Source organism: Elephantulus edwardii, unplaced genomic scaffold (genome assembly GCF_000299155.1).
Source record: "Elephantulus edwardii isolate Elephantulus edwardi_28Jun2011 unplaced genomic scaffold, EleEdw1.0 scaffold00016, whole genome shotgun sequence".
In the NCBI taxonomy this organism is placed as follows: domain Eukaryota; kingdom Metazoa; phylum Chordata; class Mammalia; order Macroscelidea; family Macroscelididae; genus Elephantulus; species Elephantulus edwardii.
Genome location: NW_006399766.1, coordinates 29,448,474 through 29,468,263, shown reverse-complemented (window position 1 = coordinate 29,468,263; position 19,790 = coordinate 29,448,474).

Genomic DNA, 19,790 nt, shown 5'->3' with positions numbered 1-19,790 from the left:
GAATGAATGGAAACCCAAAATCTCTGTAAATGTTTATGAAAATTAATAAAATATAGAAAAAACAAACAAAAAAAAAACGTTACCTCATACAATTACTCTTCCAGTTTGAGGAAGAATTTTGGAAATGCAGGTATTTAGATTAGGGTTTCAGCATTCCTATAACATTATTATAGGTCAATATATTATAAACGTATGTTATATGCTGTTATTATGTGACAATTTTTAAATCTGCTATCTTCATAAGCTCTAAAACTTATGTATCCTCATTTTTTATTATGACTGAAAGTCACTAAACCATTCTTTTACCTACACAATATATCACCTTCTTGGATTTCATTTTTCTACTCAATTTGATGATTTTTAACTTATTTGAGGAGCTTGTTTCTTTTACTCTTCTCATTAGTAGTTAGCATTGTCATCTTCTTGTACTCAATGAAACTAATACAGAGAAACATGAAGATATTTACGCAAGGTCATAGAAAACTTTTTTTAGTAGAGTCTGGAGTAGAATTTAAGCAAGGGATATAATTTTATGTTATATATATATATCTATACCTAATTTTGTTAAAATAAATTCAGCATGATGTTTAATAAAAGTGTTATGTTTGGCGAGCTCTGGCGGCCTAGTGGTAAGAAGCTTCACTGCAATCCCGGAGGTGTGAGGTTCAAATCCACCAGATGCTCTGCTGAAGAAGGAGAACAATCTCCTCCTGTACCAGTCAGATCTGATTTGATGGTACACACACAAATAAAAAAAAAAGTGTTGTTCTTATAATTCACATATGTAAATTTACATGAAGCTTCTCCTTGAAAGAACACCACATGCTATACAAATAAAATGTGTTCATTTGTAGTAAATAATTCTCAGGGGTCATCAGATGCTTGAAAAGCACAGTATATACAGATACACAAGAAGACATTGTGACTTGAAACCTGAATTGTTTTACCATTAAAACAGATGGGCAAACATCTGGTATATTCCATAACAACAGAGTCACACAGTACTCAGCTTTAATGCCACAGAAGACATCTATTTCACAATACTGGGACAGTGACTAATTTTCAGGCAAGGAATATTATGAAAGAAGAGTATTTTATAAAGAAGAACAAGAATCTAGCGGCTGTCTTACAAATACCATCTCAGTTGAATCTCATAATTTTTGTGGTAAACATTTTCATCTGCAAGATGAGGACAGTAGAGTTCAGGGAGATGATACGGGAAAGAATAAAGTCAGAACTCAAACTCTGGTCTATCTGGCATTAGCGTTACTATACCACACTGCCTCTTAAATAATTCTCTGAAAATCATCCAAAAATGGCTTTTTTGTCATTCCCCATTGAGAGGGAAATGCCAGAAGTTCAAGCTGGGTTTACAAGAGGCACCAAGGATATCAGTGCTAAAGTCAGATGGATCTTGGCTAAAAACAGAGAATACCAGAAAAATATTTATTTGTGCTCTACTGACTATGCAAAGGCATTTAACTCTATAGATCATAATAAACTATGGCTAGCATTGAGAAGAATGGGAATCCCAGAACATTTAATTATGCTAATATAAAACCTAGCACAAATACTGTTGTCCAAAAAGAACAAGGAACACTGCATGGTTTAAAATCAGGAAAAGTGTGCCAACAGGGCTGTATTGTTTCTCCATAACTATTCAATTTGTACACTGATCAAATCATTATGCAGATGGCACAACCTTACTTGCAGAAAAGTGAAGAGAACGTGAAGCACTGCAAAATATCAAAGACTAAAGACTACAACCTTCAATATGGATTACATCTCAACACCAAGAAAACAAATTCACTACCTGACTGATAGGCAACATCAAGATAGATGGAGAAAAGACTGAAATTGGCAGCAATTTCATCTTACTTGAACCCAAAATTAACACCCCTGGTACCAGAAGTCAGAGGATCAGGAGATGTACTGCACTGGGCAAGTGTCCTGTCAGGGATCTCTCCAAATTACAGAGGAGTAATGATGTCAGTCTGAAAACAAAGATGCATCCAATTCAGGCCATGGTATTTTCAGTCAATGACGATCTGTGAGCTGGACAACGAGTACAGAAGACAGAAGATGAACTGATTACTTTGAGGTGTGGTGCTGGAAAAGAATACATGAACTGCCAAAAGAACAAACAGATATGCCATGGACAAAGTGAAGCCAAAGTGTTCTTTGAAGGCAAAGATGACAAAATTTCACCTCACATACTTTGAGCATGCTGTTCTAAGAGAGGCACATCAAGCCACTGGAGGGTCACTGAAAGAGAATATCCTCAACAAAATGAATTGGTACCCAGTGTTTGCTGCAATGGGCTCAACTGTCAGAGATAATAAGAATGGCACACATATAGGACAGGGTTCATATGGTCACTATCAGTCATACTCGAATCAAGAGGACCTAACAACCACCATTTTTGAGCAAAGACATGGGATGGAGGTGAAGCATGTCAAACAAGCACTTACTGGTTGGAGAGAAAAAACTGAATAAGGACTGTACAACAGATTCCGTTTCCATTTCCAGAGACTGTCCTTCAGTGTTCTCATCATTCCGGTTTGACGACACAGCATTTGAGATTCCTTTAGAAGTAAAATGATGAATGTTAACATAAAAGCATTTCTTACTTTCAACTAACTTTTAATAACAATTGTCTTTGTTTATTAAGAAATAGTTACAGAAAGTCTAACAGTTAACAGATAATGTACTTTCATTTATTAACAGCTTTTAAGGCGCTCTCTTGATATAGTCTTTAGAGATTTGAACTGTTAATTCAAAGACCACGTGTCTGACTATTCAAATACACCAGCAGCTTCTTGAGAAAAAGATGAGCAATCTCTTCTCATGTGATTCTGTCCCTCAGAAACCCAATGGAGCATCAACTAGAAGTTAGTTCTAATTAAAAGACAATGAGGAGGTGAAGTAGAGGTGTTAAGTACCATGGAATCAGCTCCAACTTCTAGTGACCCCATGTGCAATAGAATGAAACTCTGCCTTCATCCTGCACCTCTGCTCACTGTTGCAGCCACTGTGTCAATCCAACCTAAGAATCTTTCCAAGATGTCCTTCTCCAGGTCCTAGTCCCTCGATCCTCCTGATAACATGGCCAAAGTATATTGCTATTAATCAGAGGACATTTCTGCTATGAAATTATATAAAGGAGTATTAAGTTTACAAGTGAAAATTGCCATTGTTATACTGCTCATTGATTTTTAACTCAACTCAATGCCATCAAGTCAGAACCAACTCACAGCTGAACCTCCAACAGATGTTTAAAGGCTGTAAATCTCACAGGAGATTTTTTTTTCCAGTGGAGCAGCTGGCAGGTTTGAACCACCTGCCTTTGAGTTGGCAGTGCAATTCCTTACCCACTAGGTCACCAGAGTTCTCTGTTAACTGATTTAAAACAGTTAATCTAGGTCCTCCTCGGTTTCAGGAAGTAGGGTTGTGTCATCTGCCTAACACAGGTTGTTGATGGGTTTTCCTCTAATCCTGATGCCACATCCCTCCTCAAAGTACAACCCCCCGGATGATCTGTTCTGTCTATAGATTGAAAAGAGAGAAGATTGTGTATGTGATTCAGTTTCTACATCCACAAAGCCAGCCTGTGTCTCTCCTGAAAAGCTTGCTGATAAGCTGTTTAAAAAAATAAATAAATAAAACAGTTAATCTGCAACAGTGACAGTGAGTTTTAATCAACGGGCAGCTTGGAAATAGTATGTATTTAAGCTTAAGGAAAATATTATCAATCGGCAAATCCTATCACAGAAACTCTTGGCAAAGATATTGGCTTTTTAAATTTACTGATGTAAATAAATGCCTTAAATACAGTAATCTTTCCTTACCCTTCTTCCTTGTTACTTCAAAAAGCTTGATTTGTCTTATCTGCATAAATCCCTCCTATCTAAAATGATAACCTTCTTTCCTATAGCATGTTTATGTCTCTATGACTAAATATTTTCCAAGACTTATATTTAATAATTTTTCAGTATTACATTTTGTAACTTATTTTACCATTCTCCTATGTTGTTGTTGTTACTGTGCACTGTCAAATTGGAAGTGACCAATAACTGACCCTCCAATGGGTTTTTAGAGGCAGTAAATCACACGGGAGATTTCCTATCATTCTTCTGTGGAGCAGCTAGTAGATTCAAAACATGTAACTTTGTGTTATGAGCAAACTGAATTTTGCTAAATGTTGGTGGTTGTAGAGGCACTCCAGGCCTTTTGTTCATGGGGTTGCTATGAATCATTCTGGACTCGAAGGCAATCAACAACAACATAAGCTAAAAGAGTTTCCATTTAGATTATTTCTACTTTACTAATATTTTTTAAAACCCACTGCAATTATTATCATAAGATCTTTATATTTGCAGATTGTTGTTATGTGTCGTCGAGTTGCTTGCGACTCATAGCGACCCTATGTACAACAGCCCTAAACTCCACTCTGTCCTGTGCCAATCGCACTGTCTCCGACACTCCCATCCCAATTATCCCAGTCACTGAACCAATCCACCTCATAGAGGGCCTTCCTCTCCTGCACCGTCCCTCCACCCTCCCAAGCATGATGTCCCTCTCTAAGGACCGGTCTCTCCTCACAACATGTCCAAAGTATGTTAGATGGAGCCTCAGAATCCTTGCCTCCAAGGAGCCACCCGGTTTAACCCTTTCCAGGATGAATCTGTTTGTTTTCCTAGCAGTCCATGGTATTCTCAATACTCTTCTCCAGCACCACAGTTCAAAGGCATAAATTCCCCTTCTATCCTCCCTGGTCATTGTCCAACTCTCTGATGCATAACAAGTGATTGCGAAGACCATGGCCTGTATCAGACACACCTTAGTCTCCAGAGAGACACCATTGCTCTTTAGTACTTTGAAGAGGTCCCTAACAGCAGACTTTCCCATGGCAATGCGCCTTTTAGTTTCCTGGCTGCTGGTGCCAAGACTGTTGACTATGGAGCCAAGCAAACTAAAGCTGTGTACCATCTCAATCTCTTCACCATCCATCCTGATGCTGCCCATTGGTCCAGTGGTGAGAATCTTTGTCTTCTTGACATTGAGCCTCAATCCATATTGGAGGCTGCAATCCTTGACACTCTGCAGCAGGCGCTTCAGGTCCTCTTCAGTTTCAGCAAGCAGAGTTGTGTCATCGGCATAACGCAGATTGTTGATAAATCGTCCACCAGTCTTGACCCCACATTTCTCCTCATAGAGCCCAGCCTCCTGGATAATCTGTTCTGCATATAGGTTGAAAAGGTATGGAGATAGGATGCATCCCTGGCGTATGCCCTTCCCAATTTTGAACCATGCAGTGTTCCCTTGCTCTGTTCTGACGACTGCCTCCTGGTCCAAGTATAAGTTTCGCATTAGAACGATCAAGTGTTCTGGGATTCCCATTCTTCTCAGAGTCAACCATAGTTTGTTATGATCTACACAGTCAAATGCCTTTGCATAGTCAATGAAACACAGATAGACATTCCTCTGGTATTCCCTGCTTTCAGCCAAGATCCATCTAACATCAGCTACAATATCTCTAGTACCACGATCCCTTCTAAATCCAGCCTGGACTTCTGGTAGTTCTCTGTTGATGTGCTGTTCCAGTCGTTTTTGCAGATATTCAGGATAAAATTTTTAGGATAAATTCACAACAAATGACTCCTAACTATGGTCAAATTGTGCCTAGAAAGGCTACATCAATGTGCAATTTTACCACTAGTGCATGCAAGCACCTGTTTTCTTGCATCTTCGCTTTTTTGTTAATTTGTTAGTCAAAATAATGGCATCCCTTTGGTTTTCATTTTCACCTTAAATATCAGTGAGGTTATATCTTTCATATATTTACTGTATAACAAAGAAATTACGCCTTAACCTGCCACATACTGTATGTATATTCTTTTAGAAATGGTCAGGTACTTTTTCAGTTTGAGTAAGTTCATATATTTAAATTTTTCTATGTAACCAAAAGCTATTAATTTCTTCCTTTATTATCTTTGTCTTTAAGATAATGCTTAGAAAAAGATTCTAAACTCTATGCTCTGGGTTGAATTGTGTGTTTCTGTCCTCAAGACATATGTAATGAGGAAGGTATGTAATGATCCCCCATGACTTGATAAACCAAATAGCTACAATAGGATAACTGTAAGTAGGACGTGTTCTTTTGGACTCAGGTCTCTGTGTGAAATGAGGGAAGACAAAAACATATGAAAATCTCCAATAAAATGTTGGACCTACAGATGCTGAAGGAATCAAGGAACATTCTCCAGAAGGGGCAGTGAGAGAGCACCTTCCACTAGAACTGCCACTGTGAATTTGGACGTGTCTAAATCATCAAAGAAAAGTTTTGCTTGTTAATGCTACACATTTGTGAATCTGTTATAGCACCACCAAGTATCTAAGACACTCTATTAATTCTTCCTAATACTTCTGTGGTTTCACCTAATTTCTTGTGCCATACTTAATCTACCAGGTATTCCATGGAAGAAAGATCGGCAATCTCCCATAAAGATTTACAGCCTTGAAAACACAGCGGGTCACTTTCAGAACCAACTTGATAGTAAAGGGTATGAAACAGTGGGTATAAAAATATTTTTCCCCAGTTGTCCCAATACCACTTATTAAAATCTCATAAGGACAAGTATTGCATAAGACCATTATTGTAAAAACAGAAGGATTAACTAATAAGATGTGTATAGATGTCCAAGGAGGAGGAGGCAGGCATCTGAGGGTGGGCAGGGAAGGTGAAGGAATTAGGGGAAATCCAGTGGGGACCTGAAAAGACAGAGTAATGGTGGGCATAGATCAATGGTTGATTAATTTTATAATACACAATGCATGGAAATGATTATATGAAACACATTGTGAATGAACGATGTGTGAAACACAATGTCCACGATATTTTAAAAGATTTTTTAAAAACTCAATATAAATAGAATATAATATAAATGGACTGTATAAAACACAATGTACATGTATGAAATATAATGTATACAAATCACAAGAATATTAATTTTAATGCTGCTATGAACATTGGTGTACAAATCTCCATTTGTGCCTCAGTTCTCATTTTCTCAAGGTATATTCCAAGTAGTGGAATAGCTGGGTCATATGGAATTTCTATGTTCACCTTTTTGAGGAAGCACCAAACTGCCTTCCAGAATGGTTGTACCATTTTACAGTCTCACCAACAATGTATAAGAGTTCCTTTCATGCCACATCCACTTCAACATTTATTACTTGCTGTCCTGTTAAAACTTTCCCACTATTATTGGAGATGGTGCCTCACTGTGGTTTTGATTTGCATCTCTCTTATTGACAGTGATCTTGACCATTTAAAAAATTTATTTATTTCTTGATCTTGACCATTTCTTCATGTGTACCATCCCAAGAACATGGAAACAGCCCAAATGTCCAAACACAAATGAATGGGTTGAGAAATTATGGTACATTCACACAATGGAATACTATGCAGCATGCAAGAGCAATAATTTTGTAAATTACCTAATTTGGGAGGGACTGGAGAGCATTATGTTGAGTGAACTAAGTCTCACAAGCACAAATATTGTATAAAACCATTATTATAGAATGAGTAGAAGGCTCCAAGGGTGGTGGAGCAGGATGGAAGCAGAGGGATGAGGATGTGCAGGGAGAGGGAGGATTAATCCTGGAGGTATACAATTGGATGGTTGGTGTGGGTGAGGAAAATTGGAAGAATTTGTTCTTGAAATCAATGTATTCAAATTTTGTAAATAAACTAGTAGTTTTAAATATACTCATTTTAAGAGTTCTATTAATTATGATACATTCACATGATGGAATACTACACAGTATGCAGGAGCAATGATTCTGAAAATCACTACCTAACCTGGAAGAGACTGCAGAATATTATGCTAAGTAAAGTAACTTAGTCCCATAATGACAAATACTGCATATGACCATTATTGTAGAAAGAAAACAAAAACTAGTAAAATGTGTATGAGAATCCAAGGGGGGGGGAGTGGGAGCAGACAGGTGAGGAGGGGAGGGGAGGGGGTAATCATAGGGTCACACAATTTGATGGGTAGAGGGAAATGGATAAAGGAAATGGGAAAGATCTGGTGTGAAAAACAACGTATATGCATTCTGTAAATAAATCAGTATAAAATAAAAATTTTATTTAAAAATAAATTTAAAAGTTGTCTTAAAAAGGATAGAAAAAAAATCATAAAGCTTTTCCTATTTATCTCATTATTATGCTCATTATCGTCCAAATGCTTATTCATATGTATCTTGATTTTGTGTTCTATTCCATTAACCAATCTGATTATGCACCAGTATCCCACCCATCATTTATCTGTTGTTATACTTTCTAACTGATCTGGTAACTCATTAGTCTTTGTTATCAAATTTTTATTTGTAATTCCAAAATGTTTTTAGATAAACCTTCAGATCATTTTAGGTTTAAAAAAACCTAAAAAAATTTTTATTACAATATTAATTCAAAAAATTTTATTCTATATACCATGTGCTAAGCATGCATTTAGTTAAATGTATACTCATTTGGAGAGAAGCAACATCTTTCCAAAATGTTCCTGTCCAAGAAAAGATTTCACCAATAATTCAAGTTTCTTTTTAGGTCAATGAATATGATTTGGTTGCATTAATAAAGGCTATGTACATTTTCCTATGCTTATTCCCTTATTTCCATTATACTACATCTTATAGCTAACTATTGTTGCTATGTAAGAAAGCTATTATTTTTAATGTATTTCTTAGCCTACTATCTTAGTTGACTCACATTAGTTCTCGCTGTTCTTCAGTTTCACTCTAGCAAAATAATACTATCACCAAATGTAGATGATTCTGCCTCTTTTCTTTGCAATAATAAAGGGGTCCTTGTAATTCAAAGGATCAAGGGTTCGGCATACCAAATTCCAGTGGCTAGCAGCCTCTAGGTGCTCCACAGGAGAAAAAGGAACAATCTATGGCACAGTTCTACTTTGTCCTATAGAGGTGATGAGTCAGAATTGACTATATGGCAGTAAATGGGTAGAAGTTTTTGCCTCCTTCCCCTCCGCCCAATACTGCCCTACTTCTCTTGTTGCACTGCAAAGAACTTCCAAAACCAAAACCCAAATCCACTGCTATGAGTCCTTTCTTACTCAAAGCAACGTGTGTGTGTGTGTGTGTGTGTGTGTGTGTTACATTTTATTATATTTTGTGTGTGTACCGTCAAATCAGATTTGACTGATACAGGAGGAGAGTGTCCCTCCTTCTCCAGCAGAGCATCTGGTGGATTTGAACTATGCACCTCTGGGATTGCAGTGCAGCTTCTTGGCACTAGGCCACCAGAGCTCCCTTCAAGCAACTTTGTAAGAACAGAATAGAACTGCCCACGGGGATTCCAAGGTTGTAAATCTTTATGGAAGACAAATGCCTCATTTTTCTCCCAAGGAGCAAGTGGAAGGTTTGAACCACTGACGTTCTGGTTAGCAACTGGATGTTTTTAATTACTATGTCACTAGGATTCTTTTAGAACTTCCAAAAGTAGGGTGAATAGTACTCACTCACTGCCATTGAGCCAGAACAAGCTCATAGCTGACCCTCCAGCTGTAACTGCACAGAAGATTGATTGTCCATCTTTTTTCTACAGTCACTGGTGGATTCAAGCCAGCAGAGAGATACCACCTTTGGGCTTACAGCGCAATTCCTTATAGGCTACACCACCAGAACTATAATAATGAATATTCTCGAGTGGATCCTAACTCCAATGGGCATTTGCTAGTCAACTATAAATAACATGTTGGCTTGTTGTTATTGTTGTTGTTATGTGTCGTTGAGTTACCTGTGACTCATAGTGACCCTATGTCCAACAGCCCTAAACCGTGCCCTGTCCTGTGCCAGTCTGTCTCTGACACACCCACCTCCAATACTCCAGTCACTGAATCAATCCACCTCATAGAGAGTCTTCCTCCCTGTGCTGTCCCTCCACCCTTCCAAGCATGACATCCCTCTCCAAAGACTGGTCCCTTCTTGCAACATGTCCAAAGTAGGTCAGACGAAGCTTCAGAATCCTTGCCTCCAAGGAGCAGCCTGATTTCACCCTCTCTAGGAGAAAACTGTTCTCGTAGCAGTCCATGGTATATTCAATACTCTTCTCCAGTGTGAGCGCAGGAATCATGGCAAGCTTTTGGGAGTCGAGTGCTTTTCTGGGCATGTGTTTGACGTCCAGGTTTGCTCTGTCCCCGGGAGCAAGGCAAGCCAGGCTTGGCCTAGGGTTTGAGGCAGGAGGCAGCCTTAAGCCCAAAGGTTCAAATTGTTTTCCTGTCAAACAATCTTCTAGGTGGTATAGCACTGGTCTGTGTGTTGCTGTACGGCGGTAACTCATGGTTGCTGTGATGCTGAAGACTGTAACAGTGATGTGCCAATTGTGGTAATGGGTACCCATGGTGGACAGTGTTGGCTGGAGCTTCCCGACTAACACAAGCCTGGAAGCAGGAGCCGCATCCACTTCCGAAATGGCTTGCCTCCGGAAACTATGTACGAACAGTGCTCAGGCCGTTCGTTCACAGGGTCACCATGAGTCGTCTACAACTCGAAGGCACCAAACAACAACAACATCTCCAGCACCACAGCTCAAAGGCATCTATTCTCCTATCCTCCATAGTCATTGTCCAGCTCTCTCATGCATAGCAAGTGACTGCAAAGACCATGGCTTCTAGAAAGTGCACCTTAGTCTCCAGAGTGACACCATTGCTCTTCAATACTCTGGAGAGGTCCCTAACAGCAGACTTTCCCATCGCAGTACATCTTTTAATTTCCTGGCTGCTGGTGCCAAGAGTGTGACGCTGCAAGTTGGCCCAGTGGTGAGAATCTTTGTCTTCATGTTGGCTACTAGTGTTAAATATTCTTTATTAAATTTCGGATATATTCCTTCAACTCTTGTTTACTCTAAGCTTTCAGTTAGTGTTTTGTTTTGAACCAGAAATGGATGTGGGATTTTATAAAATGCTTTTAAGTATTATTGCCATAACCAAATTTCATCTCTATCATTAAATATTAATAGATTTTCAGTAATAAAATATTCTTAACATTCCTAATATAACAAGCATTAAATGCTTAATGTAGGATTTTTGGATCAGCATTCATAAATGAAGTGCATCTGTAGTTTTCTTTTTTTGTGCCATTTCTGTGGGTTTTGGAATGAGGATTACACCTGCTTCATAATATGAATCGTAAAAGTTCTTTTCTATTTTTGTCTATACCAAAACAGTTTCGACAGAATAGGAATTATTTGATTAAAGGTTTTGAAAAACTCATCCATAAGCAGACTGGCTCTACATTTTTTAAGAGAGATAGTTCTCTAGCATCTTTTCTATTTCTTAATGATCATTAGGCAGTTCAGTTTATTTTTATTTTCCTAGGAAACATTCACTTTCAAAATATCATATGATTAAATCATAAGATTATCTACATATAATTTTAAAATCTCTTTTATATCTATGATTATATCCATTTTGTATTTTTAATAGTCCATGGTCCTGAACGTGTAGTCTCAAACACAGTTTGAGTTTACTGTAATGTTCAATAAACTCATAAATGTACTTAAAGTACATTATCCAAAAATTCTACACAATTTTGTTTTCTGGCAAGATCTAAAAGATATATATTAACTTCTCTCACCATGATGATTTTGTACATTTCTATCTGAATGGCTTATATGATTTATGTATTTCAGTATTATACATAAATATTCATTCATGAGAGTTGTATCTTTAAATTATATTACATATTTTGACAGTAGAAAAATAATCCTTCGTATTCTGTTTACTTTTTATTCTAATTCCTACTCTTTCTGTGAAGTACTCACAGAATACCTACATTCTAGGTGCTGAGATGTATGAGTAAACAGATCAGGCAAGATCCCGACACAAAGGAGAAGAAAACCTAAAAATTAAATCATTACCAATTGTAACAAGTACTGTGAAAAAACCCAACAACTGGATAATGAGACAGAATAGGGCAAAGGGAATAACTGCATAATGGCTGCTTCTCAAAGGAGATGATTATTAAGCCCCTCTCCCCAAGAACAGGACTAAGAGCCAGTCACCAAAAGGGCTTAGTAAAGACAAATGAGAAGAGTGTCACCAGAAATGCTCTGCTAAATTAGTGGGCGACATGAGGCGGGAACTAAAGCTGGACATGGCCTTGACAGAATCTGTGTTCGGCACTGCCATCTGTTCATTCACTGCCCTTGAGTCGGCTGAAGCACACCTCCAAGGTAAGTGTTGGCTGCCTGAGTCTCTACACTAGGGTCTCTTCTCTGAATAGTGCCTGGAATCTTTCCAAGGACAGAGTTCTCTAGTGTCCCCTAATCTCCAGTCCCTGCCAAGCAGGCTTATCCTTAGCCTGAGTTGAAACTCAAGTTACCAAAACATCATTCACTCTGGCCATAGTTAGTTTTAGAAATCTAAGTTTCTTATATATGATGTTATCATTCACCATGCTCTATGTTTTTGCCAATTATAAACTTTTGGTCACTTGCAAGGACATATAAAAGGGAGGCAATTAAACATTTACCATGTGGGGTACGGCAGTCTGAACTCAAAATCCAGGGCATTTTTAGTTGTGTCCCCTCCATCACTGGTTTATTTCCAGATCCCAAAAGATAGTTATTTAAAACTAACTACAGTAATCTTTCCTAAAGTGGTATTAGCACCATAGTAGTATGAGAGAAGATTTTAGGATAAAGATGAATATTAATGATGCACTTTCCATTCCCACATGTCTGTCAATCTGTCATGGCTCACCTATTGCTGTGGTTTTGGAAGTATGTCAATAATATTTAAAATACTAGCTGGGGGGAGGATAAAAAAATACTAGCGAGGTCACCCATGGTGGGTAAGTTTCACTGGAGTTTTCATACTACGACACACTAGGAAAAAGGATTTGTTGATCCTTATAAACGGACCAATAAGAAACATCATGGTAAATGGGGGGGGGGAATTAATGTCAAGAATTTCCTTTTACTTGGATCTGCAATCAATATTCAAGGTAGCAGAAGTCAAAAAATCAAACAACATATACACACTGGGACATTCTGCTACAAATTCTGCTCTTTTAAAACTATTAAAAAGTGAAACTATCACTTTGTGGACTAAGGTGCACCTGACTTAAGCAATAGTATTTTTAATCTTCTCATAAGCATGCAAAAACTGGACAATGAACAAAGGAGACCAAAGATTAACTAAAGTGTTCGCATTATAGTGTTGGTGAAAATTACTAAACACACCATGGACTTCCAAAAGGAGCAAATCTGTCTGGGAAGGAATATAGCCAGAATGTTTGTTCCTTAGACACAAGGATGTTAAGACTATATGTCATGTACTCTAGGCATGTTAGGAGAAAGCACTAATCTTTGAAAAAGGATCATGTTTGGTTAAAGTAGAAGGTCAGCAAAACAGAGGAAGACCTTCAAGAAGATGGACTGATACAATGACTGCAACAATGGGTTCAAATAAAGCAGTAACTGTGAGGATGGCTCAGGACTAGGAAGTATTAAATTCTGTCATAAAAACCTTTTAATACACCTGTTGTTCTCTTCCTAGGATCAACCGCCTCTTCTCCTTTCTAGAGAAAGAGGTACATTTATTCATGTGTTTGTTTGCCATCTGAATATCTTCTTTGTTGAAGTGTCTATTCAGATCCCATGTTCATTCTGTGTTTGGGTTATCTGCCTTTTTCCTGTTAAGGTGCTGAAATATTGAATACGTTTTAGATATTAAGACCATTACCAGATATATTTTTGTTGTTATGTGCCATCAAGTTGCCTGTTAACTCAGAGAACCTATGTTCAGACAAAAGGTCTAAACTCTGTTCTAGCCTGAGCCAGTCTCACTGTCTCCGACACACTTACCCCCATTATCTCAGTTACTGTGTCAACCCATCTTATCCAGGGTCTTCCTCTCCTGCACTGTCCTACCATTCCAAGCATGACATCCTTTGCCAGGGATTGTTCACATGCCCAACGTACATGAGATGGAGTTTCAAAATCCTTGCCTCCAGTGAGCAGCCTCATTTCATCCTCTCCAAAATAAACTCATTTGTTCTGTTGGGAGTCCACGGTATGTTAAATACTATTTTCCAGCACGACAACTCAAAGGCTTCAATTCTTCTTCTGTCATCTTTGGTCACTGTCCAGCTCTCTGATGTATAGTAAGTAACTGTGAGGATCATGGCCTGAACCAGGCATACCTTTGTCTCCAGATAGGTATCGTTGCCCTTCAGCACTTCTGAGAGGTCCCTGACAGCAGTTTCTCCAATTAAGATTTACAGCTTCAGAAACCCAACACTCACTGTTGTTGTTGATGTTGTTAAGTGACGTCGAGTTGTAGGCAACTCATAGCAACTCTATGAAAAAAAGACCTGAACACTTGTATAACTTTCATCATTTCTCCAGGTTTATAGGGTTTCTGGAGGCAAGCCGTTTTAGAAGTGGATGCCGCTCCTGCTTCCAAGCTTGTTTTAATCAGGGAGCTCCACCAAATACTGTCTCCCATGGGTGACCATTATCACATTTGACACATCAGCGTCACAGTGTTTAGCATCACAGCAACCATGAGCTACCTCTGTACAACAAAGTCAGAGTCAATTTGATGGCAGTGGGGTTGGGTTTGTGTAAACTTCTGCCCCAAAATGAAATTCTCAGAAGGTAAAAAGAAATGTAAAGATGGTCAAATGGAAATGAAAAAAAAACAGAGAAGAAATGAAAAGCATACTGTTACATAAAGGGGACTGCAACTAATATCATAAAAATATAATGTGTACAAACTAATTTTCTCTGCAAACTGTTAACGAAAACACAGTAAAATGTTCTTAAAAAATTTTCTGCCAAAGAAACCTTGTAGGACAATTCTACTCTCTATCTCATAAAATCACTGAGTCAGAATTGACTTGATGGTACACAACAGCTGCCAGAACTGAGAGGCAGCAAATTTATGTTGCTGTAATTTATCCACTTTTGTTAAGGTAACTACAGGAATCTAAAACATACTTATTATCCTACTTGGTAAACAAAAGGTTAGGAAGCGGCTCCCTTAATAGGTAACAGAAAATGGTAAAAGACTAATTCTGTTACCCTGCCAGTAATAATTTGTTTTTTCATTTCCCTGACATATAAAGACTGGAAATCCTACTACATTTAGAAGAAATATAAAGCAGAGTCAGAGTTAAGTGTAGTGTGGTCCTGCCTGCTTCTTGAGTATGGATTTCATGGACTTCATCTGGGCAGTTTCCCAGGGTCCCCACTTAGAAGGGCTCTGAGCTTTAAGAACACCATGCTTGGTTTAATGGTCTGCTATCAATGGTGTACTTCATTTACTGAAGTACATGATACATTTTAAACAAAGCATTCCGCATCTTCATTTCTCAAAATATGTAACCATTTCTAGGGAAATGACAGAAAATGAGAGCCATGGACAATGGTATTAATGTGGAAAGGGGAAGTAGCAGTGTTCTATGGCAGTATTAAATTAAGGGTCTTACTATTTTATAGTCTTTCTGGGATCAAATAGATCTATTTGCATACTGGCTGTTTAGACAAGGCAATAGAAATCTCTACTGCCTCAGTTTTTTCATTCTCAAAAAAAGTGTTTTCTCTGGTGTGAAAAACAATGTATACAATCTTTATGAACTTTGTGACTGGAAGAGATCTGTATTTGTTCCCATTCCAAAGAAAGGTGATCCAACTGAGTGTGGAAACTACAGAACAGTATCATTGATTTCACATGCAAGCAAGATTCTGCTGAAGATCATCCAAAAACAGCACATCAGCAGAGAACTGCTGGAAGTCCAGGCTGGGTTTAGAAGGGGTCGTGGTACTAGGGATATTGTTGCTGATGTTAGATGGATCTTGGCTGAAAGCAGAGAATACCAGAAGAATGTCTATCTGTGTTTCATTGATTACGCAAAGGCATTTGACTGTGTGGATCATAACAAACTATGGCTGACTCTGAGAAGAATGGGAATCCCAGAACATTTAATTGTGCTAATACGAAACCTATACTTGGACCAAGAGGCAGTAGTCAGAACAGAGCAGGGTAACACTGCATGGTTAAAAATTGGGAAGGGAAAAAAAAAAGAAAAGAAAAAAAAATTGGGAAGGGTGTACGCCAGGGATGCATCCTGTCTCCATACCTTTTCAACATGTATGCAGAACAGATTATCCGAGAGGCTGGGCTCTATGAGGAGAATTGTGGCATCAGGATTGGTGGAAGGTCTATTAACAATCTGCGTTATGCAGATGACACAACCCTGCTTGCTGAAACTGAGGAGGACCTCATGCACTTGCTGTGAAGGGTCAAGGACTGCAGCCTTCAGTATGGACTGAGGCTCAATGTCAAGAAGACAAAGATTCTCGCCACTGGACCAATTGGCAGCGTCAGGATGGATGACGAAGAGATTTGAGATTGTTCACAGCTTCAGTTTGCTCGGCTCCACAGTCAACACTCTTGGTACCAGCAGTCAGGAAATCAAAAAGCGTATCGCGATGGGAAAATCTGCTGTTAGGGACCTCTCTAAAGTACTCAGGAGCAACAGTGTCTCTCTGGAGACTAAGGTGCGCCTGATACAGGCCATGGTATTTGCAATCGCTTGTTATGCATCAGAGAGTTGGACAATGACTAGGGAGGACAGAAGGAGAGTGGATGCTTTTGAGCTGTGGTGCTGGAGAAGGGTACTGAATGTACCCTGGACTGCCCGGAAAACAAACAGATTTATCTTGGAGAGGATTAAACCAAGCTACTCCTTGGAGGCAAGGATTCTGGGGCTTCGTCTGACATACTTTGGACATGTTGCCAGGAGGGACGGGTCCTTGGAGAGGGACATCATGCTTGGGAGGGTTGAGGGACAACGCAGGAGGGGAAGACCCTCTATGAGATGGATTGATTCGGTGACTGGCGTAATCGGGATGGGTGTGTCAGAGGCGGTGCGGTTGGCGCAGGATAGAGTAGGGTTTGGGGCTATTGTGCATAGGGTCACTATGAGTCGGAAACGACTCGACGGCACATAACAACAACAACATACATAATTCAATGAAAAAAGTTATTTTTTAAGAGTTCTAATAGGGTCGCTGTGAGTGAAAATAGACTTGGAGGCAACTAAACAGTGATTTGACAAAAAGTCACACATACTTTTCTCCTTTTCTTTTTATTAAGTTTTGAAAATAAAATTTTTTTCAAGATTTTTCAGATTTTTCCATTCTATGAATATTACAATAACAGCAATTACATTCACTACTCATTTATGGACTATCTTATATCTATGGTAAGTCAACATAAAGCCAGGTAAGCACTTATGATAAAAAACAGAATGTGAAAATTGTCAATTATTATTACATGCAAGCATAATACTGCTGATAATCATCTGAAAATGGCTAAAACAATATATAGACAGAACTGTCAGAAGCTGCCAAGCTGGCTTTAGTAGAGGCCATGGCATCACTGTTGATGTCAGATGGATCATGGCTGAAAACAAAGAACACTAGAACAATGTCCATTTGTGCTTTATTGACTATGCAAAGGCTGTGTGAATCATAACAAATTATGGTAAAACACTGAAAAGAATGGGAATTCCAGAAACCAACATGTTACACGAACAGAGTAAAGGAACACTACGTGGTTTAAAATTAAGAAAGGTGTGCATCAAGATTGTATCCTTTCTCCAATCTTACTAAATTTGTATACTGAACAAATTAGAGAAGCTGGATACTATGAAAAATGGCATCAGTATTGGAAGAAGACTCATCAATAACCTTCGGTATGCAGATGACACAACTTTGCTTGCTGAAAATGAGGGGCACTTAAAATACTTGCTGCAGAAGATAAAATACTGTAGCCTTCAATGTGAATTGCATTTAAATATCAAGAAAACAAATTCTCAGAACTGGACTGATTGGCACCATTATGATAGAGAAAAGACTGAAATTGTCAATGACTTCATTTTAATTGGATCCACAATGAACATACTTGGTACCAACAGCCAAGAGATCAAGAGACATAATGCACTGGGATAGTCTGTAGTCAGGAACCTCTACAGATTATTGAGGAGTGATGATGTTAGTTTGAGGACTAAGGTGTTCCTGATTCAGGTCATGGTCTTTTCAATCACCTGCTATGCATCTGAGAGCTGGACAATAAATAAGGATGACTGAAGAAGAGTTGATGCTTCTGAACTGTGGTGTTGGAGAAGAGTAATGAGTACCTCATGAACTGCCAAAAGAGCTGATATGTCTTAGAAAAGGTGCAATCAGAGTGCTCCTTGGAGGCAAGGATGGTAAAGCTTATTCTCATATATTTTGGGCTAGGTGCAAATACTCAGAGACATCATGCTTGAAAAGGTGAAGGAATGGCAAAGGAAAACATCAACCAGATGACCGACACACTAACTGCGGCAAGGGGCTTGTGTGTGTCAGAGATTGTGAGGATGGCACAGGGTAGGATAGGGTTCAGGTCCACTGTTCACAGGGTCACTATGAGTCATACTCAGTAACATCCAAGAATAATCTTACTGGGTTCTGTGTTCCTCTCTCTTGAGTTTCAAGTCTTTGATCCCTCCTATCGCACATCTCATTCCAGTCTTTGACATAAAATAAGTTAAATGAGGAGGAGGAGTGTGAAGTATAGACAGTAAGGCTTTGGTTATTAACTTGATTATTTGCCCTACAGCCTTCCAAAATTCCAGGCAGGTCCACAGGATAGTGACTGCCCCACTAACAATCAAAAAAAAGCTGCAGCTTCAGGCTACAGGCATTTCCTAGGCATTTGCCATGGTCATTGTAGCAGACTCTAGGAACTGTCACTGGGGCTAGTAAGCTACTGTCCCAAGTGAAGAAGCATCTTCTTTGAGTAAGAACTAAAGCACAGTTTGGGGTGAGGCAAGTCTCTTCCTGGCTACAAGTCCTAACCCAGCAGCTCTGCTAGTGGCTTAAAATTGCAGAAGTTGACTCTTCTACCCAATATATGGAAACCATGGCATTGAGGTGAATGAGCAAGCTGACAGTATCTGCACAGCTGCCCCTGGGATGTCTCCTTGAGTCTGAGGAGCAAATGATCATTGATGCTTTGTAGAAAACCAATTTTCATATAATGACCTGGTCTTTGGAACTTAACCATGTCAGTTAAGTGAGAAGTGTGTGTACAATCACTTTTCCATTTACAACTGAGCTGCAGTTTAATTTTTAGATAAATCTGTTTACATAAAAGTAAATCCATTTAGAGAAAATGAAAATTAGTAGCTTTTAGATAACTAAGCATGATAAAGGTGTTATGTAAGTAAATGAGACTAGATAAAGAAACTGTTTTTCAAACTAGATGACTGAACTTGAAAGAGGTTAAGTGACTTCTCTAAGGTCACACAGCCAGTCAGTGACAGAATCGGAATAACCTGAATTTCTTAACTCCCAGTTTAGGGGTTCTTCCAACTACATCACACGCACATATGGTTAAAGTAGAAAAAAGTTTGATGCTTAAAGAGATACAGGACAGGCAGTCAGAGCTATGTTTGTATAAGGGCTCCTTCACTTCCCTGGGTAAACCGATAAATGAGTTATTCCAATTTCATGATTCAGAAACATAGCGTCCCTTTTCAGCAGGAAGTAGCTAAGAGAATACGCCATCCCCTTTTACTTATGACTCAGGGTGAAGTCTCTCTCAGGGAGGAATGATAGGGAATGGCAAAGGACACACTGACAAAGAAAATTAATCAGAACTGGCTTTGACAAGCACTGTGGCATTTGGACAAGAACAAACTGGGAG